Here is a 22,108-nt window from a genome sequence, read left to right as displayed (position 1 = left end):
ATAACTTTCATATTCTCTAAGCACAGCATCTTAAAAAGCCAAGCAGATAAAGTAGACACAAACTTTCAGGAAACAGTCAGACCAAATACAGGATTAGAAGCAATCTGTGGGCAGGCAGGGACACATCTGCACCAGGTCTGCACACAAGAATATTGTTCAAAGCTCGGGCGGCAATCTCAGCTTTCTTTCATTTTTAATTAATTAACAAAGTACCACAAAGCAGAATGCATGCACTATTCATTCTAAGGATAACACATTACATCTGCTGCTGCTGCTTCCATTTATTACTTGATAGACCAGATTCTTAGGGTAGTTTTATTTTAAACTGAATGCCAGAAAGAAAAATTCATCTTATAGCTGTCAATGCACAGCCCAGCTTTCACCACCCAGACAAATAAGTATCTCATCTTTAACCATGACACTCTCTTGGAACAGAACATGCTTGGAAAGCCCACACAAATACAAGGAATACAACTGAACATAATTTCCCCTGTCCATTTAAAAGGCAATTAGGTCATTCATTCCCATGCAGAAGTTAGAGAAGAAACATGCACAGCTGATAGCAACAGGTAAAACAAATCTTCTAATACAGGTAGGCGTAGGTTTTCATCCAAAGAATAACACATATCCTAATGATTTTATCTTTAGAACTGTCCTATTCATCATCCCTGAAGATAAAATAATCCTTCCTCGTGTCTTTGTGCATTACTTTTACTAAAGACCTTACATGAATGCAGTAAACAAGCACAACTTTCTCAATTGACTTAGCAAGGAAAGAAGAGTCACTAAAGCAAACTCAGATTAAAATAAAACCTTCTGACTCCACTGTGTGCAACAACTGCTGTGTTTTACTCAAAATGACTCTGCATGTCCTCATATTTGAAGCTACTATTTGTCCATCCCCATGTTAGACATGACAGTTACTTAAAACTTCTTCTGAACCAGACCACAGAATGGTCTGGACTGCTGAAAGAATACTAATACACAGATGTGACTGTTTTATTTGAGACTGGGAAATACAGAGAAGAATTTTACATGAGAGCTCTGCCTTCCCATCTGGAGGTGTTTACAAACACTTCTCAGAGTTTCCAACTCCAGTCTCATCAGAGCTCCGTCCTTCTCCAGAAGTGATACATTTGTTTTTAACAAGGAAGCAGGCAAAATGAGTCTAATATATACACCCACCTCCTTCTGAACCAAATGTGCACACTTTTTAGCAGAGCTTTGTGACACATTGGCAGTTAATAGCACTGCAAATTAAGCACAAATTACTTTTTCCTTCCTTCCTAAAAATGCTTTAAGAAAACAGTGTAATGACCAAAAAACTTGAAACTAACAGCCAAGTTCTCACAGCTTCCAGAATCTGACTCCTATAACCCTAAATTTATTTCAACTAGCAGTTGTTTTTTCTTAATATACTGGTATTACAAACCTTCTATATGAATGATTTAATAATTGTATAGAGATGCAATTCAGTGGTCATGACCTCCCCATGGGAACCACTGGCGATTTTCAGTGAAGAAAACACAAGGTATGCTCACAGGTCTGGTGATAATAAAAAGCTTCTAAGGCATCAAGGATTTGCATACTTGATTTCAGCATGCAAGGATGAACAAGGCCCAAATATGACTTCTCAGTATTTTGCTTTTCCTGACGAGTAAAGCATTCCTGTATTAATATGCAGAGGTCAGGTTAGCCCTGTCAATATGTTTTACTGCTCATTGGCCAGCAAGCAACTCCTTTAGTGAGCATGGGTCCCCGTCTGTCTTTAGTTCCATTTAAAGTAAATTAAAAAATAAGGGTTTACTAACAAAGGTGGATTTTCTGTGAAGCATAACCAAGTTATTGTTAGCTTTAAACTGTATTTTCCTTGGTATAACTTTTCTGTCTAAACCTTCACCTCCTTTCAAAATGGCACCTTCCCAACCTATCACACTGATTACATCGACCCTTCTCCTCTCTTATCACCCTGAGCTGTGTTTGATTCACTATGTGATATACAATTAAAATAATTTCATAATATAGTCCCACCCTGACCTTAACTGAATATTCTAGCATATCAGGAATATGATCAAGTTATGGCATCAACATATGTATCCAAAATTCCTCATCAAGAATGAGCAGCCAAATCTATAGCTAAGATTATTTTTAAAAACTTCTTATTGTGGGGCTGTCCCTGTTGCAGAAATCAATGCTTGTCACCATAAGTATAAATTCACTGGAGGAGAAAATATTTACTCCCGTTGTTGTTCATCTATTCAACATTTAATTCAAGTAAAACCACAGGAAAAACAGCCATGGCTTTAATATAAGGTCAAAGCATGAAAATTAGATCTTTAGAAGTTGGTCTAACAATGTGTCAGTAACGCTGAGGCCACCCAATCCCTTTCAGAGATCTCATAGTCACATATGACAGCCAGTAAGTTCCTGCTAAAATGCATTCTTGTTTACTCAAAAATGAACATTTCTCCCAAGTATACCTCAGTACTGGGCTTAATCAGAAGAATTATCAATAGAGCTCTTCATTGTTAAGTGCTTTTAAAAATCATATGCTTGAGTGACATTTCAAGTAACAAAACCTACATTTCAGCAAAAGTCTATTGGAAATCACATCTTCCAAACAAGCTCCTGACCCCTTTTTTCCATCACTGTAGTTCTGCAATGGCTTAAGGAGCTGTGTGAACTAGAAATTTTGCAGCTGACTCTGTGAAAGTCTGATTGTAATCAAACACGATACTTCAAACATATGCAAAACACAGGGGTAGAGAAAAGCCAAAGATTATTTATAAATAGAAATTTCACCTGTGACAGCTTGCAAAAGAACACTTACTAAGATTACTTAAAATTAAAAATGACTCCACATAGCACTACAAATGCCAAGTACCTGAAACACAGACAGCAGATCAAATCAATACCATTTTCAGTACCTTTGACAGGCAGATTCTTTTGATCAGCTCCAGATAAGCTTGTAACTGAGTCACCACTGCATGGTTCCATGAGAACATAGGCCTAACTGATTTCCTCTCCTTTACATGCTTATGTATCTACACATTTGGGTATTTCACAATTCCAACAAGAGCATTAACTCAGTTATTTTCTATGGTATAATTAGGCTGCCTGGGTTTGGCCTCGTGCCTTAGAACACCCCTGCAGTGATGACCTAGAAAGACACTGTCTCTAGCTGGTCTCACTGCTCCAGGGCATCACAGCAGAACAGCACCCACGACCTGAACAATGCTGCTCTGCGCTGTTGTACGTAGGCAATTCTTAAAACACTTGTAGCTTGCTAAATTACAGCTTGCTTATGCTGACAAGTTACTAATTGACTAATCAACTCTCAAACAGCTCCGTTCTGTGCTACCCAGAACTGAGCCCAGGAGAGTAATTCAGCTGGTAATGACAGTCAGAGGCTCTAGAGGCCAGAGAACCCTGTGAAACCTTAAGAAATGTCTTCAAATCCATCGATTTGAAAATAACAAGTTAAATGCTACTAAAGGATTTCTTGTTTACTTCTCAGAGACACAACTTTGAGCTTTTCCTCCAGCAGTTTCAATATATTTTGGTTAAACCTCAAGCTTTTCTTCAGAATCATCATAACTAAGAACTTCTTTATCTAACTGAAAACTAACTTTTTTAAACTTCCACAAGCAGAGATAGGGCTTTCAAAAAAACTTAATTTTATCCTGTTACAGTTGGAAATGCTACTTCTGGCAGTCAACATTCCCACCTACAGAGCAACAATACACAGGATAAAATGGAACCAATCTAAAAACAAATATGGTTTGTATATTAGTAACATGCAAATTGGTGGACTTTACACAGGCTCCTGAGTTAACAAAAGGACTGACACTGCTTTCCACACCACTTGGATCTGGCCAACGGTGAAGAAAGATATGCAAAAAGGGAGAAAGTGGCTGCACTGCATCTTGCCAAGTAAGCACTGCTGCCTTAAGCCAAAGGGAAAGCGAGGCCTGTACCAAGAAAGAGATTAATGTGGGAGTTACATAAAAGACTTCAAAAGAAAATTTTAGCAAAACACCAACACGGCTGCAAATCTTGAAACAGATTCACTTGTAGGAAATCAAGTGTCTCATAATAAATCACTAACACTAATGCCATACTGCAAACTTGCACTGTCTGCAACATCAGGTTCCTGCTCCCATTTCACAAACACAGTAATGTATATTTTGCATGTATAAGTGCTTTGCAGTCATTGACTGCAAATCATCCATTTGTGAATTTCTAGAAACTTAGAAGCAGTTGATTGGTAAACAGAAAGTATAAAAATACTCTCAAGTGGAAAAAAACACTTATAGCTAACACAGAGAAATATTCTTCTGGACTGTCTAGCCCTAGGCTTTTAACATTTACCAGTAACTTCTGTAAGGATTAGTATTTTCTATAAGGAACACTATAGACCTTATGGAACATTCTGGCATATCAGAAATACCATTAAATGACGGCATCAATGTATGCATCCAAAACTTCTCATCAAGAATGAGCAGCCAAATGCATAGGATTCATAATAAGAAATATCACAGGACTCCAGTTAGGGAATCACCCCACCTGTTCAGGCAAAATAAATAAAATCCATTTCCTCCAGATGAAATTTACAAACTAGTCACATTTCACAACATGAGAGTGACACGAAGAAATTAACAACACCCAGCAGTACACAGTGTACTGCAGGCCAAAGCTTGGCCACTGTCACGTAATTTTAAAGAGTATTTTTTAAGAAATTATATTTAAAAAGAAATCCTAGGAACACTTCCTAGATTAGCTACAAGACGACAAAACGAACAGGACGGGGCAGGGCCCACCAGAAAACGCCGCGCCCCCGGGCCCCCCGCGCCCCCGCCCCGCAGGTACCGCGGGCAGGAACCGCCCCGTCAATGCTCCTGAAGGCCCCAACAACGAGCAGCCTCACTAAGTTAATTAATAGCAACACACTCTCTAATTGCGTGCTCTCTCTGGTGACTCACTCAAAGGCAGACCCCTGGGGATGGATGGATGGATGGATGAGGAGGCTGAGATGTGCAGGGGAGGAAGGATGGAAGGAAGGAAGGTGGGAGCAGCTTGTGGTGCCCGATCCCCCCACCCCGTGTGCGGACAGCCGAGAGGGGAAAGCGAGGGGCAGGCACTGAACCTCGGTCCTTCCCCTCCACGCGCTGCCTGGACCGAGGCGAGAAACGAGGGGGACGGAAAAGCGGCGACGGCTTCGCGCTGTTCCCCCCGCCCGCCACGGCCGCTGAGGGAGGGGGGGTAAAATGGCGCCGCCCGCGCCGGGGAGGAGCCGGTTCCGCCACAGCGGCCGCCCCGCAGATGGAGGCGGGGGCGGCGGCGCCTCCCAGGGCGCGGGGAGGAGCCGGGGCGAGGCGGGGCTGCGGCGGCTTCCTCCCGCCCCCGCTGCCGCCCTACCCGTCGGCCAGCCGCTCGCCCGATCGCCAGGGATTAGTGCGTGTGAATATCTCAAAGGCGGGTGGCGGGAGGTTGGTGCCAGGCTCTTTACAGAGGTGCCCAGCGCCAGGACGAGGAGAGGTGGCTGTAAAATGAAACACAAGTTCCACCTAGACATGAGTAAGAACTTACTTACGTTGAGGGTGACAGAGCACTGGAACGGGCTGCCCGGGGATTTTGTGGATTGCCCCTCTCTGGAGACATTCCAAACCCAGTGGGACACCTTCGTGTGTCACCTGCTCCAGGTGACCCTGCCTGGGTAGGGGGGTTGGGCTGGATGGTCTCCAGAGGTCTTTTCTAACCTTCTAACCCTAACAGTTTTGTGGTTCTGTGAATGACACAATCAGTTAGGTTGGAAAAGACCTCTGAGTCTGTCAAGTCCATCCTATGAACCAGTCACCACCTTGCGAGCCAGACCATTTCCCTCAGGGCCACATCCAGTCTTCCCTTAAACACGTCCAGGGATGGTGTTGCATGGGCTGCGATAGGCCATGACCACCTTTTCCTTCCCCTTCAGCGCCAGGCATTGCTGGAGGGCGGCAGGAAGCGGCTTCAGGGCTGGTGTGAGTCCAAAAAGCCAGGGGATTTTTGGGAGAGACAGCTGGATCTCCGTGCATCAGGGAGGTGTGGGTGTACACAGGTGTCTGGGCTCCGCGTAGGTGCCAGCACACCCTCGTCTCTGCAGCCACAGCCTTGTACAGGTGTTCAAAAATAGCAGCACAAACAGCAGCGACCTGTGTTCATCTTTACCCTTGGAAACACCAATGGATCCTGCTACAGCGATACCCAGTTGTACTATTTCACCCTTGACATTAATAGTTCAAAGTTGAGCCAGGGAGATCTATGGTGGACATTAGGAAGAATCCCTTCACTGAGAGGGTGGTGAGACTCTGGGACAGGCTTATGGAGAGGTGGTTGATGATCTGCTTCTCTCAGTGTGTAAGAGGCATTGGGACAATATCCTGATGCTTTAGGGTCAGTCCTGACATGGTCAGGCAGTTGGACTGGATGATTGTTGTAGGACCGTTCCAGCTGAAATATTCTGTTCTTTGCTGTGCTGATTCATTGCATTGGTGTGGTTACATACCCATGTTTTCTTTTTGATTCCTAGCAATGGTGGCTTTCCTCTTCCTATAGGCTGCAAGCATAACAGGTTGATGGGGAGGGGCATGACTAGGTGAGCTGGAGCATTAAGCCACCTTTCCTTTCTTCCTTTCAACCTTTTCTTCCTTGGACACCTCCTAATAGTAGGTTTCTGTGAGTTTAGTTTGGTCATTCTGCTCGTCACATGCAGGTTTGTTGGGAGACAGGCTGATGTGTGCCATGGTATAAAGTGGCACTAATAAATGGGACCAACAGAGGTAAATGGAGTAACCATTAGTGCTTTGAAAAAAAATCTTGCCTTTCTCAAAAGTTTGTGGGGTGTGTAACTTCAAAAGTTACACTTTTATTTTGCCCTCCTTAATTCAAATTCCTGCCTGCACACCAAGCAGTATTCATATAATTTTACTAGGATTCATTGTAAGAAACTGAAAGCTTAGAAACTTCGTAATTTTATGTAAATCTCAGCATTTTACTTCTTTGGGGGTCTGGATAAGAAAAGGAGGAAGAAGAAAACTTTGGCAACCACTGCAGTGATCTTAACACTCTAGGGACTATCTGAATTCCAGTTTAGTAGAAAGTAATCTTATTTTCTTTTCCCTTAGCTGACTTCTGCTGCCCTTACTTTTTTTTTTTTTTTTTTTTTTTTTTTTTTTTTTTTTTTTTTTTTGCTACCACTCATTCCCCGTCCTTCTTGCTACTTCATATAAACATGCTGTCAGTCCCCTCTGCATTGCTTCCTCCCTGTTCCCACCTCCCACATCAGCCTCAGAAAGACGAGGTGATTCTGCAACTCGCTGCCGAGTGCTGCCAGCCCCTCTCCCTTCTACTGCTGCTGCTTACCATTATGGAAGTAAAGCTGATACCAGCCTGAGCACTGACAGCAACAGGGCAAAACACCAAGATATTATCCTGGAGAATGAGAGGCCGCACTCTGCTGATTCTTGCCTGCACAGCAAAGTTTTAAGTCGTTGCTGTGAGGAGGATGGCCTGAACAGTTCCTTCCTGTTATACATTTTAAAATATCTGGGCAACCCCAGCCAAAGCGGGATTATCAATAAGCATTTTCCTGGCAAAAAGGAGAATCAAAACATTCTGTCAGGTTATGAAAAGTACTGCAGAAAAACTCAAGGCAGCTTGAGTTTTTAGCCAAATTCTGTGATTTGTCAGAACCTTACATTAAACTGAGGGAGGCAAGGCAGCATATTACTGGCATTTCTATGCATATCTTTATATATCTCAGAATTGATAGGACAGAATAATATAAGAACATAGAAAAAATAGAGAAATTACTATGCCAGTTCCATATGGTAATTTTAATACAGGAATTACTGGGATAATATGGTTGAGCATGTCCAGTGTGAGCTACATAACTTCCAAGAGCTTGGATAGAGGCAGTGTGACTTGGTGAAGTGCCTGAAAAAGCACTGACAGAAACATTCCCTGACAAATTGTGTTGCTGTGCAGAACCCTTTCTCCTGCAGTGAGAGGTTACCTGTTCATAAGGGATTGAAGCTCCTGCCCAATGAGGAGCTGGGCTGATGAGAGAACATTCTCCCTGTTGCCACTTCTATAGATAATAACTCCTGGCAGAATAATTGAACAAGACAGATACCTACTGGCTACGAAATCCGAAGTCAATACAAGAAAATCTGCTGGAAGACAGGAGGAAACAGCACTGAGGTGTCCCTTCTAGTACTGTGCCTTTTTGTCTAGCTGGTAAAAGTGCAGAGGCTGTTCCCTGCTCAAGTCTGAACTCTTACAATACTTGCAAAGAGGGAAAAAAAACCATGATCAAGTTTTTGTTATGTATTATACAGAACCGAAAAAGGGCACACAGAAAATTGTTTCCCCCTTCTCAGGTCACCTCTCAGATCATGAGGTCATTATGAACTGTCTCAGCACTTTCACAAACTGGAGTCTGCTCAAACCATAATGCTTACAAAGTTTCACTTTGAATAGGCCTGATTTTCTCTGTCATTTGTTTTCACTTTTTATTTCTCTGCAGAACATAAAAAGTCAGAAAAAGATTTTATTTTCCCCCTACATAGCATATAATTTACATCAATCATCCCAGGAGGTCAGTACCACTGGGGTGTCATTTAAATACAATGAATATAAAGTAATGAAGCTCTTGCTGGAGTGGATGGCCACAATTCTCGGAGAGAGAGCGAGTTTCCAAAGCATGTGGAGAAAACACAACGGGAGACCAAGTGAATTCATCACACCACAAAAATGTCTCCATCCTGTCGACAAAGTCATTAAAGGAAAATGAACCATTGTTACTCTAGACGCTTGCATTCCTTCAGCATAATAACCTCAGTATAGAAGCATTGGGGCAAAGAGAATTTGCACACACAGGAGAAAAAAAATTCAATCTATTTAAAAAAAAAAAAAATTCCAGATTATGTAATGAAAGAAATCCTCCATGCTCCAGAGAAGAGACGGAGCCTCTGCAGAAGCCACAACTAATAAGGAACCTTATGCAGTGGTACGGGGCGGTTTCTTTCCCTCCTGCCAACAAGTCAAAGTAAATGCCAACCCGGACAATTTTTTTTTTTCAGATAACCCACAAATTATGTTCTCCTTCAATTACATGAATGTTTCTACCCTTTGCTAATCCATAGCCATCCTGGTTTTTAAGATCCCTTGTTGAGATTTCTCCAGTACCATTTCCCTTTTCATATTCATTTACTTCCCATATTTTTTTTTCAGTTGCCACTAAAGCAATCTGTGAGGAATGCAGGGATTAGAAAAGTTTACCGTGTTCATTTTTATTTACTTTTTTGGCAAAGGATGTCCAAATAAGAGAAACTGTCATATGTCTACAGTAAATCATAGCATATACCAGTATATTAAAATAGATTGTACTTCTGTGGATCCCCTTCAAGGAAATACCACTTTAAAGCCAACCACCGTGCAACCCCTGGTCAAAAAAGTAGCCTTAGAGAGCTGCAGCAGAAATCCCTCCTTTATTGTAAATTATTCCATGGTGTGGCAAAGACTTCTTTACCATACTAATTAAAGAAGAAATATGCTAATTAAATTATTGCCTTTAATTGTCAAAGACATATAGCAATGTAATGGATAGTTTACTTTTTTTTTTTCTTTAAAATACAAAAGAGCTACCTTGATTTAAGCAAACACTGAAAGGGAAATCTGTTATTTATTTTTAGTAACTGCATGGAACAGGGAGCCTACTAAAAAGAGAGCAACTTACTGAGGCAACACATGCCAGAAAAGACCAACTCATACCTGTTAATTACAACTAATATGCTCACAGACAACAGCAAGAATGCTATTTATCCATCATTTACAGCCACTGAAGCTCAGGGAAAGGAATTGGTTTGCTGGCAAATGTCCCAATTAATTGGGCGTGCTATTTATTAGGGTGCTGATTAAAGTGTACTCTGCAATGTAATAGTTGAGTATAAAGTTGCCAGCTCTTGTTCACTCCTGGCTCGTAGGGGTGAAAGCAGGAGAGTAGACTAGCACAATATGAAAATAATTATGTATTCCGTGCCAAAATGGATTTGAGGCAATTCCAATGGCTGGAAGTTAAAGACCTGGAGAGACAGAATTAGGTAGCACCGTGATCTTGAGGGCAGAGCTTTGTTTTGTGTAATCCAGTTGTGACCAAGACCTTCAATCTGTAGTAGCCATTTGGGACATGTATTGACACTTCTCTCAGAAGCCAACCCCATAGGCACGCCCTTAAGTAAGCAGCATATGAATTAAACATAAAACAAGATAAAAGCAGGGTTTTTTTCCCAACTGATCTGAATCAATGCACTTGAAGAAAAACTACTTGAGGGGGGCCCTTTTCCCAGCCACTGACTCCTCCAGCCTGTCCAGTCAGCTGCCATAACTAAGACTATGCCTTAAATAATACTTGTTTGCTGTGCCCTTTTCAAAACCATGGCTTCCACAAATGGGGCTGGGAGTTGCCACACACAATCAAGGAAGCATATGCTAATAGTTGTGTGTTATCTGAAGTAATGCTTGAGGTTTGATCTCAACAAAGATAACCATCAGAGCAAACCAAAAATACAATTTGTAGCAGCAAAGTTTTTCTCGCTCCTGCATCACTTTTAACTCAACTTGTTAGTATTGAGGCAAGACCTGGGTAGAAGGCCCAACTGGCCATGATTATTAATGAGTTTAACATGCTTTTCTTCTTACCACAGAGGTCACAACATTTTGGCAACATCATGCATTCTCTATAGCCAGAGATACTCAAATATGACCTCTATGGTTAGAGAGCACCAGAAAAAAGACTCTAAAAGCAGAAAGTGAGATCTGGTGAAGAGTCTTTCTTATGAAACTATGCCCAAAAAAACATGCATCTTTGAAAAGAGATCTCCAGCAGTATGCTGGATATCCTTGTCACCTAAAAATGAGAGCAGTAAAAGCAGATGAAGTGCCAATTCTCCCAAGCGATGTGAAGAGCCACTTAGTAGCCAGAGACATCTCTAGCTAAGGGGCAGGTAGCAGGGTTGGCTAAATGTCCAGGAGCTCCCTGAAGGACAACATCAAGAGAGACTCATCACCCCTGTAATCACACCTGGCCATCACTCTGGCTGTCCTGCCTGCCAGCATTTCAGTGGAGCCACTGTACTGCACGAAATGCACAACCAAGGTAGCTCAAGCCAGACTGAACTGGCAGCATGCTGATTACCCTAAAATCAGGATGTATTGTGGCAACTACCATATCAGGAGTAGGTTTCAATGGAAACCCAGTCCCCATGGCCAATACAAGCAAGAAACCAGTTCCTCCAAAAGCAGACATCTTTGTTTGGCCATTAGATTTGCTCTGTAGAAGCCACTGACTGCATTCATGAGGACTGAGCTCAGCTATCCTATGTCAAGTCCTCTGGGCTATGTTGTCTTCCTCCACCTGTCTTTCCAAAGCACCTCACACAGATCCTGACTCAGATGTGCCAGCTCCATGGTGATTTTTTAGGTAGCCTGAGGCAGCTGTAATGGCATTAGAAGCTTAATTTTAGGCAAGTGGATTGAGCCTTAGGTCACCATTGAGTATCATGGTAGCTTAAATAGCAATAAATATGGACAGTTACTTTTAGTCAACCAAATTTAGGTGTCTGAACCTGGAACTCAGCTCTCCTCTAGCTGTCATTTGTCCAAGGAAAATAGCAGTTATATATAGTTGCTTTTCACTTTAACACGAGATATACAAATTGGAGTATTATATTGCTTGAGGAAAATTTGCAGGCTTCTGAATCCTTTGTATCCTTAGCAAAAACACATCTGGGTCATTTGCCAGGGAGAGCAGGTGGGATCCTCAGGTTAACCATTTCCATATGACAAGGTTAGATTATTATGGACTCCAATCATAAGCCTTTGGAAGGTAAGTGATAATTAGCCAGAACACTGAGCTTTCTTCTGCAGAAAAAAATACAAGCAGAGGACATTAGTTCCTTCTGGATTGCATATACCTATAATGAAAGTTTTCAGAATCAGTCCATTCAAAACAGTAATTTCTTGAGACATAGGAATAGTGCCAGCAATTTGCATCAAATTACTTACTGGACTGCAGAATAAATAACATCAGCCACAGGTTGCTAAAGATTTAATTTCCTTAATGTTCTGAAACAAATTCATGTTATTTGACCATGCAGAGCGGGTAGAATGCTGAGTTTATGGTTCTTTAACACTTCTTACTTCTCAGGGTGGGTGCCCAGTGGTGGTAATCTGTGTACATTAGATATGAGATACAAATATATCAGAGAAGCTTTTTTCCCCCTCTGAATAAATATTTAAATATTTAGGGCCAAATTCCATTGCTAAACATATGAACACAGCTCTCTTTGAGCTCATTGGACTGGTGCATGTGTATCTAAGGGCAGAACTTGGCCCTTAGGTTTTAGATTTTAGCACCAAGCTTCCAATGTAAAATAACGTGTGATCTGTAATACACAGGAAAGCAGCAAGACCTGATTTTAAAGGAAGGGTACAATTACATATTTCCATCTTTCTTTTGGATAAAAAATACTGCTTTTAACAGAGATCCTGAGAATATCCTTACCTCTTGCCCAGACAATCTTCCTTTTGTATAAGGTGCTTCTCTGGCAGCTTTGGTCATTCCTGTAGCTGAGAAGCAGAGCAGAATACTTTTTTATTTCTTTGCAACTTCTCTCCAATTTCCATTCTGCCAGCTTCAACTTAGTATCATGATGGAAAATACAGAGCCATTTTAAAATATACTTGCACTAATGATTTAGATACGGTTTTTAAATTATGAAAAAGTCAGGATGTTGATTTTAAACTATACACAGTGTGTTCAGATCAGCCAAAGGACATACCCTTTCCAGTGAGCCAGTATTACAGCTGGGATCAGCTAAAGCATTTTTACTGGGAAATGTCTACAGAGTGCCAGACAGAGCTCTTGAATCAGGAGAGATTCTTTCCCTATGCTTGCTACCTCTTTTATCCCTCCTTTTTAAAAGTATTTGTAAAGTATTTTGATTTTCGAGTGGGGTTTTTTTGTTGTTTTTTTTTTTTGGTTTTGGTTGGTTGGTTGGTTGGTTGGTTGGTATTTTAAGGCTTACATTTATCTACCATCCAGGGCCAGGAAAGATATTAAATGGCTGCATGGTATTCATGCAATATTGTGTGACAGGACATGCAGTGTGACAGAAACCTCTACCAATGCCATAAAAAGGGAGACAATGCCAAAATGCCAAAAAAAAAAAAAAAAAAAAAAAGTGACAATGACCAAAAAAATCCCTCAACTCAAAAGAAAAAAAAATCCTACAAGTGTAGTGATTGACCCCTCTGAAATTTCTCCAGGATTTTCAAAATTCTTCAAAAATTGCTCTCTCCAATCTAATATAGCTTTGTATTTTATCATTATCAAAAAATACTCAGACTGTTATCAACTCTGTGAGCCTACTGAACAGTTCATCTATTTTAGTGGGTTTTGTAACAGTCAGGATCTTGTTGGGAATTGAAGTTTTTGAGGGATAGAGGGCTTTTGGATGATTTCTTATGAATTTCACTGTCTACCTTTGATTCCTTTTCTGTGGTAATATCCTAATGCTAATGGGATCCAGCACAGCAGAGAAAGATCTTGCACAGTTTTAAAGTTTTACAGATGCAATTATCTGTGAAAGTAGACTGCTAGCTTCCTCCAGCCTTTTTAAAATCCTGCACAGATAGAAGACAGACAGACAGACAGACAGATTAAACATTAATCCTTCTAAAAATGTTGCTCCATTTGTGGCCAAAATAGTATTTTATTGCATTTATTGCAAAGGTCAACTAGAAGTTGTTCTGTACAAAATAGCATCTTCTTTTATCCACTTGAAAAATAATTTCTGCTTTGGTTTCCTTCCTCATATGCCAGCTTATTCTTTGCATAATTGCAAAAGTAAGTACCATAGAAAAGGAAAATCCCTTGTACAATCCAATTCTTATGGATTATATTATGATGCTTCCACAGAACTGGTCAATTACTTACGAACATCTAAGAATTAGAGATACCTAACCCAGTCTAGTTTGGCAAAATATTTTCTTTTGTTTTTTCACATGGGCTCAGAAGTGTGCATAGTGTGTGAAGAGCCTGCAAGACTCAGCATTATTTATTCTGTCAGCAGCCTCACATAGTGAGAGCTCTCATCACTTACTTACAGCATGGGTATTTTCTTCCACTAACTGTTCTTTAAATTAGTATAATCTTTGGCAATTGGTTTGTGGCCTTTAATTCTGTATTGATGTAGATTATAAGGGACTGTACATTAAAAGTCCTGCTTATCATCTGACATCCTGCTAGTGTACTCCAGCACAGAAATTCTCAGGCCATGCTGTCAGAGGGGACTTTGCACTTCCCAGGTTTGCACCCACTGATGTGGGCCTTTTAGAGCATGGATATTTTGGTAGGCATGTACCTGCCCCAGAGAAACAATGTGTTTTTGACAACTGCTGTCAAAACGCCCACCCACTCTCTAAACATTTTGGAGCAGGGTTGAAAACAACTGCTCATCCACTGTGGACAAAGTCAGTGAGTTCAACACCTATTGTAACAAATTCTTGTGTACATTCCAAGGTAAATCCCATACAGGGTTCAACAGGGTAATGGTAAGCAATAAACTTACCTGACCTTGTCCACACCAGTGAGGCAGCTACTTTTACTAGTACTTGAGTGGATCTGAGGGTGGAAAACTATTTTTGACACCCCTCATCAAAAACAGGTCATTCTTCTAGAGAAGGCAGAGCCCCAGTAACATTACAGGCCCCACATGCTGAAGTACAGTGGGGTGAGTCAAGGACAAACAATCATCACTCAGAAAGGTACTTATTCATTTCAAATTCAGAATACTTTTGTTGTGAAATGTGGAATTAATGAAGTTTGTATTGATAATTTAACACATGATAGAAGAAAAGAAGCAAACATATTGTGTGCATCTATTAAATCAGGTAATCTTAATAATAGCCCAGTTCCCCTTTCGCACCAAGGTAAATCAAGAGAGGTAGAGCTGAAAGCCACTTGAAAGTTACTTGTACATGAGAAACACATATTTCTGTAAACATGGTAAACCTTCTTCTTACTTCTTCTTCTCACTTCTTCTTCTCACTTAGTTTTCATGACTGCCTTAAATACTTATAATAAATAGTCTATTGGATGCAGAACATAAAATGGAGAGAGGAAGGAGCATAGTGATGGGAATACAAGATGGGCAACCAGGAGAAACAGTGTCTGTCCCATTCTCATTTACCCTGAGATACAGAGCAAACAGCATTCAGACTTACTAAACATTCTGAACACACTGAGAGTTCTCTGTTTATTTCAGATGTGTAAAATGCCATAACTTGCCAGTAAATGGAGCTGGGCATGCAAGTGCATGCATGAAGATAACATATTAGTTACAAGAATTATAATTGTCCTATCATTATCTTTTCTTTCTTTCCTGAACCAGAGTAAATGTGCCATAATCTAGCAAGAATCTCATGATAAGTAATGTTAGAAATAGCTTTTTTTTTTCATTTTTAGCTGCCAACTGTCTATTTTAGACATAACATCACCCTTTACTGTAGGCTTCCACATAAAAGCAACACTAACAGTAATGTCTGTAAGCAAGCATGAATGATTGGCTGCAGATTCTTTACCAAAAAGAGAGTTTATTTACTCCACACAGGTAATAAATTTCTTTAGAAAAACGATCAGTGGTAATCTACATGTGGTGTTCAGTAAATAGAGCTTCTCTGCTTCCCTCAGTCCATGTTCTTCAATTGTCAAAAACAGTGAAAGATGGTTTTTTGGTGCCTAAAAATACAAATTATTCCAGCTCTCTAAAATGTAGTGGAAATAATAAGCTGAAAGACTTAACATGTTCTTCACCAAGATGGACATTTGGACATGGAAATACAAAAGGATAATGTGAGTAACTGGAAGCAGCAAGTTATCTGAAGTCTTGCCTCTGCTTCTCTTACATGAAGCAGTATCGTATTCCATGGAGGCTCCCACTGAAATCAGTGGACAGAATAAGCATTTTCTCTCTTTTCTTAACAAGTTTTTTTAAAAAATTAAAAAAAAAAAAAGAAAGAAAGGAAAAAGAAAAAAAAAAAGGAGGGTGGGATCTGCCTTTTCACGTAGCGGGCTTTTATCTGCTCAAAAATCGCGCTAACCTCAGGGTGCCAAGCACAGTATCTTTGAAAGCATTCCAGGGATGGGAAGAGCTCCTCTATCTTCTCCACTACAAAGGGGAGCTTGGTAATAATGAGAGCTGCTGTGGTCTTCCAAGAAAGGTATTGCATCTGCTTTGCCCCCTCTGAAGACCTGTTGCTTGTTCCTCCTGAATACTTCCAGGTTATGTCATTCTTCTTATATTTCAAATAGAACAATGTCTTAGTAACTGTCTTCGTGTTGAGTTTTGTAGAAGACAGAGGATTCTCCCTTGCTTTTCAGTATGTGCTTTTAATAAACTATATAAATATTTATATAGTAAACTAGAATAACAGGTTTTGGTATTACATCACATAAGCTCCTAATATCATAATGCTCCTAATATCCCAAGGTCAGAGAACCTTGTTCACATTTGAATGTCTACTGTTAATGGTGAAGATTTTAATTATTCTTGCTCCTTCTAGGGCGAGACCAGCATTTGAAACAAATAGTTTAGAACTTACCGTGCTTATCATAGCTGAATGATGAAGTGTGTTGTGAAAGAAATGTCCAGAATTTGTACATAACTATTTTTTCTATCACTTCAAAACAGACTACTGAAAAAAAAATCTGTAGAGAACTTTGACTTCTGAACTAAGAGTATAAGCCAGATTTCAGCCTGTAAGGAATTTTTATGGTTGAATTATAGACTTCTAAAAGACAGAATTTAAAACTGAACTGCTGACAGTCATTCTGATTATATTTTTTCTAAGCTACTATTAACTAGGATGAGACCTTAAAGGAGGAATAGATCCCATCTCTGTCTGCTGACTCAAGAGTTTCTTATCCTGTCCTGTAAAACAGTGCTGCCTGCTGTCAGGGACAATATTGGTCAGACTTGACTGACTACAGATCCAGTCCAGTCTAGCAAGCCCAGTGCTGCCATGGAGGCTTTGCAAAATTCAGCTGCCAGCTCCTCCATCTGTACTGAGCACGCGCGAGAAAAACCTCAACAATTTTCAGCAGCTTCTAATTCAGCCAAGTTCGGGTGGATCCTTTTGGTCAGGGACAACAAAAGGAACTTATCTGCTTTTTCCTCCTTATTCCTCTCCTACTCAATAAAACTTCCCATCCCAGCTCTGAAATAGATATTGGGCTGAAATCTTAAAATGTTGTGAAACAATGTGTTTTCTCTTAATGCCGATCTTAGAAGTAGCAAAAGTATTTCTGCTGCAAGTTTCCAAAAAATTCAGCTTGAGGCAGACTGAGGATTCAAAATATCATCCTGAACAGCTAAAAATTGGCAACATTATGAGAGTGAAAACAAGGTCTTATACTGGAAAGTGGTAGACAAGTTTAGCTGCAGATACTGCTGGCAGCTTCACCTATAACATTTTTTCTGCCAGATCTTTGTCTTCTATTACTAGAGAGAATCATTCCTGTGATGTCTAATGTTTTGTCACCTGTCCTTATGGCTTGTTTTGGGACTGGCACTGTTGTCTCCTGTGACTTGGCTGCCAATTCCACAGCACTCAGCTTAAGGGATTGCTCCTGTTCTGCCCCCATACTCAAGGGCTGAAGGCCATACCTGATGTGGAGCACACACACATTTCTGCTAAGATGTATGCTCAGCATTTTCAGGATTACATAATGTCACACCATATATATGATTATTCTTGATGCCTTGGTCTGGCTTGAATGAATTTTCAGGAAAGAAAAGGAAAAAAAAAGTTGTTATGGTCCTTAAAGTGTTGGTTTGCTTTGCCCATTATGCTTGTTCAATATTTGCCATTATCATATGCTTCCTTCTATTCCACTCCTGTAGATTACACCATCTCTTTCATAGTTGTCTGTTTTCATCCTTTTTAGAACAAGCCTGTCACTATTCAGTGTTTTTCTAATACTTCAGCTTTGTGTTATTAACAAAGAAATTTTCTCCTGCCATCCATGCTATTGAAAATAGATTTACAATGGGAATCGTCACCGTTGCAACACTGAGAGAGTAAATGCAAGGATCTGGTGCTGTGCTTGTGGTTAGAAACATTAAAAACCCCTCTCCCACTTAAGACTGATTTACATCTTGTAGTATCTCCTGTGTGAGCTTTATGGAGCTTGTATCTGGCCAGAGAGCACTTCATTAGACTCCTAAAAAACAGCATGCAAATTTAGGGACTCTGCAAGGTTCCAGAGGTATAAACACTTTTTAATCACAGCTATACCACCCACTTTCCCCACAGTTAGTCAAGAGAACCAGTTTTCACTAAAGTCAACAGAAAAAATAACCGTGAACTTTCTGGCTCGTGCTGCTTTTACATATGCTGAAATAGGAAAAAAAGTAAGTTTTTATTTTTTAGCCTTTATACCTCTAACACAGTGTACTGATTTAATCTGAATTCATGCAAGGGAAAAAAAAAAACATCTTTTCCTTACTCTGAAGTTATTTAAACTGAAGCTGGGAGCAGTATAAATGGAAAGGGAAAAAGCTGGTCTTGCCATGAAAAATGACAGTTTTTCCCTAACTATGAGGACCGTAGCAACTTCTTAAAGCTAATTTTTAGTTTGCATTTTGCAATCAAAAAAAAAGAAAAAAAAAAGTTTGAGAAAGACAGGCCATACATTTTTCGAATCCTACTACACATTCAGGTTTTTAGTGCCAGAAAGCACAGGTCATACTTTCTCCTTCCAACACTGTTACAAGATGACAAGTAGGCCGACATTTCTTGCTCCTCATGATGATGACATTGTCATTTGCTGCTTTAAACCTCTCTGAAATACATGTAATCCCAGTGGGGCATAAGAGGCTGCAGACAGAGAGGGAAATGGGAGAACTCTACAGTAGGACCCACATCATACACTTGCAGTCCCTGCTTAAGAGAAGCAGAAAATAGATCATTTAGGAAAAATTCAGAAGCAGTAACCTTTGTTGTTTGTACAGCCTGTGTTTCACTGCGTGCTGTGGAAAAGCCAACAGTTTTTCAGCGGGGACAGGGCAGGTTTCCTACCAGATTTCCAAATTTTATTTCCTGGTATTATTGGGTGCCAAGCCCTGCTCATCTGTGGACCTCTCAGAATTTATATACATATTTTTCTATCTCAAAATGTATGTGGGTAGCAGTTAGGGCCATATTCTATACTGAAAGAAAACTTGCTAAAAGTCTTGTCTGAGATCCCAGAGCATTCAGCATCAGATCCCGAGACAGAACACAAGAGTCTCAGCTCTCAGTCCTCATTTCCTACTGAAAATGCTGGGGGGAAAAGTAAAATTCTGTAGTTCATTTTTTTTATGCAGTTGTTTTGTAGCCTATCAAGTCTTTATGCTTTTGTTTGTATCAGGGACTATAAATGCTAAAAAGCAGTGCATGATGCTGAAATATTAAATGCTTCAACTAATTTCAAGACACAAAGAATCTCCTTTTATCTGGGCTGTAAATCAGTGGGGCAGGGATACAGTAGTTAAACAAACCATAGTAGTCCATAGTCCGAGTAAGAATGCTGCAGCTACAGAACTCATTACCACACGCCTACTTAGCAGACCGAATAACGTGCTAATCTGGAGTTACTATTTGTCATACTTAAGAAAAAGCAAAGAATAGCTGGGCAAACAGTCAACTTCCAACCAAATCGAAAGTAAAGCGCTGCCAAGAGACACTGGAGCTTATCTTGCCCCTACTGAAATGAATGGAAGTTCGGGCAAAACCTGCTCTAGCATTAAGTTTACTTAAGTTCACATATTTTGGCTCGATGCACATTTTCACGAGTGAATTAAAAACTTAGGGAAGGTAGATGTTGGAAACAAGAATATTGGCAATTCTTTCACTATAGTAATAATTGCTGACATTGCTGTAGTCGCCCTGGCTAAAAATATCAAGTACAACAACAAACCCAGTGAACCCATTCATTTATTCCCGTTTCACAAAGGCTATTTACATACACAGGGAGGCTCAAAATAAATTCTGTATTCATCATATTTGCAGCACATTCCAGCCCAGCAAACTGGCATCGAAACTATTTATTTAGGGAATATCATCCAGGTTAGAATCTTTCATATCTGATAATTATTTTTCATCTTGAACACCCAGTACTTACAACAGGGGCATACTGGGCCTATGTTTTAGAAATGTGATGGTAAACAAACTCAGTGCTCTTTAAAACATTACCTTTTTGTCCAAAAGCAGTCTAATTATGGCTGTATTCATAACACAGTTAAAAGTGAAAAAGCTAAAAGACAATATAAATTGCAGCAAGCGCAGCCATACTAATGAAAATTCGATACTGTAAAGTGGATCTGAAGGTGTTTGTTAAGATATAACTTGCAGCGCAAGCACATTTTTTCACCAGCCTCCTACAATTCTCTAAGATCTTAAAATATGACCCATTTTGCAACCAGTGCTAAAATTCCGAGAAGTTCTGAAATAAAACCCGAGGAAAGCCGAGCAGCAGGGTTGCTCTCCATTCCAGCCAAATCCAAGCCAACGTTCCAGATTATATATATCATAACATGAATGACTTCTTCTGAAAAATCCCATCCAGCTTTTATGTAGGTCCATAAACATTACTGGTACTTTTATTAATTTGTCCATAACTATTTAAATAAAATTCTAGAACTCTGAGCCGTGATCTGTTCCAAGCTGTAGTAAGTTCCTGTTAAATGTGTAAATGTTCAGCAGAAAGATATTTTTGCACGGAGACTGAAAATCAGCTGTGCCAGATACCTGAAACTTTGTTAGGGCACTCAGTGGAAAATTTTATTTTGACATTATAAATAACTCTGGACTATTTTAAGTGACCTTAAACTGGTAGCTTCCAATGACTTATTTTAGTTTATCCTAATTAACTTTTTATTTTATTTTAGTAGGAAGAGAGGTGACTGTAAAATTTTCAGTGTGACTAATTAAAAGTGGAAAGGTATCTTGTTGTTAGAAATTAAATAAATCATGATTGTCAGGCTTATATAGCATTTGGATATAAAACAACTCTTTGCCTTCTTTCTAGCGCCTTTGGAATGGCTCTTTGGTAGTTTATTAGAGCCAGCTAAAGGGAGGAAGGAAGCCAAAAGAATCTATGGACATAAGTATTTTGCCAAAATAAGTATGAAAAAATTTATTTTTTGTATCACAACCACAACAACCCTGAGCTTCTGCATATATACTAATCCGTATAGGTGATGAGTAATTGTGCCTTGGAAACGCCTGTGGCCACTTTTGGGGAACAGCAGATCCCTGTGGTTGTCGGGAGTAGTAGGGCGAGCTCAGGAGGGGTTTGCAGCGTTACCCACAAGGATCGCGTCTTCTCAACGGGAAAGAAAACTTCCAGAGTCCTTCAAAAACATAGAGACGGGAAAAGAAAAGGAAGGGGAAAAAAAAAAAAAAAAAAAAAAAAAAGCAACCGTGGAGGAAATGAACAAGCGGAGGGCACAGATCCCTGCGAGGCAGTGGGTCGGGGGTGCCGCTCCCCGCGGCGAGCGTGGGAAAGCCGCGGAGCGGAGGGAGGGAGGGAGGGATGGATGGACGGACGGACGGACGGACGGACGGACGGAGGCGCGGCTGCGGAGCGGGGCTGGGTGGGCGCCCGGCGGGCGCGGAGCCGCAGCCGCGGTGCGCGGAGCGAGAGCTCTCCCCTGTGACCGATCGGCGGAGCTTGCGGGTTGTTCTCTGCTCCGGAGCCGAGCGGGGCAGGAGCCGCCGCCTCTGCACGCACCTTCCCCGGGCACACCCGGGGTTTGCCCCGGAGGGGCAAAATTTGGGGGTAGCGGGGCAGGAAGGCGCGGAGGCAGCGGTGCCGCCCGGCAGGACGAGGGCGCGGAGGCTCCGCGGGTGCAGAAACAGCCCCGGAGGTGCCCCCAGCACCAGCGGCCACACACGGACACCCCGAGACCGGGAACGCCGCTCGGCCGGGGCAGCACCGCTCGGTTTTTGCCGCAGGGTCCGG

At 40.9% G+C, this 22,108-nt stretch overlaps 2 protein-coding genes across 6 annotated transcripts in view; one reads left to right on the top strand and one right to left on the bottom strand.

Moving 5' to 3' along the window:
* The window catches only part of SUPT3H (SPT3 homolog, SAGA and STAGA complex component), a 256,384-nt gene extending 251,118 nt beyond the window's left edge, over window positions 1-5,266 (bottom strand). For 3 of the 4 annotated variants that reach the window (XM_041480945.1, XM_041480947.1, XM_041480948.1), the window contains exon 1: window positions 5,147-5,256. The gene's annotated coding sequence lies outside the window, so the exon portion shown is untranslated. Of the gene's footprint in view, window positions 1-4,994 lie in introns of all 4 variants that reach the window. The other variant, XM_041480946.1, reaches the window with a different exon arrangement.
* The window catches only part of RUNX2 (RUNX family transcription factor 2), a 150,512-nt gene that overhangs the window by 34,123 nt on the left and 94,281 nt on the right, over window positions 1-22,108 (top strand). The window lies entirely within an intron of this gene.

This window comes from Pyrgilauda ruficollis, unplaced genomic scaffold (genome assembly GCF_017590135.1).
Source record: "Pyrgilauda ruficollis isolate IOZ18807 unplaced genomic scaffold, ASM1759013v1 scaffold54, whole genome shotgun sequence".
Lineage (NCBI taxonomy): Eukaryota > Metazoa > Chordata > Aves > Passeriformes > Passeridae > Pyrgilauda > Pyrgilauda ruficollis.
This window is presented reverse-complemented; position numbering and strand designations above follow the sequence as displayed.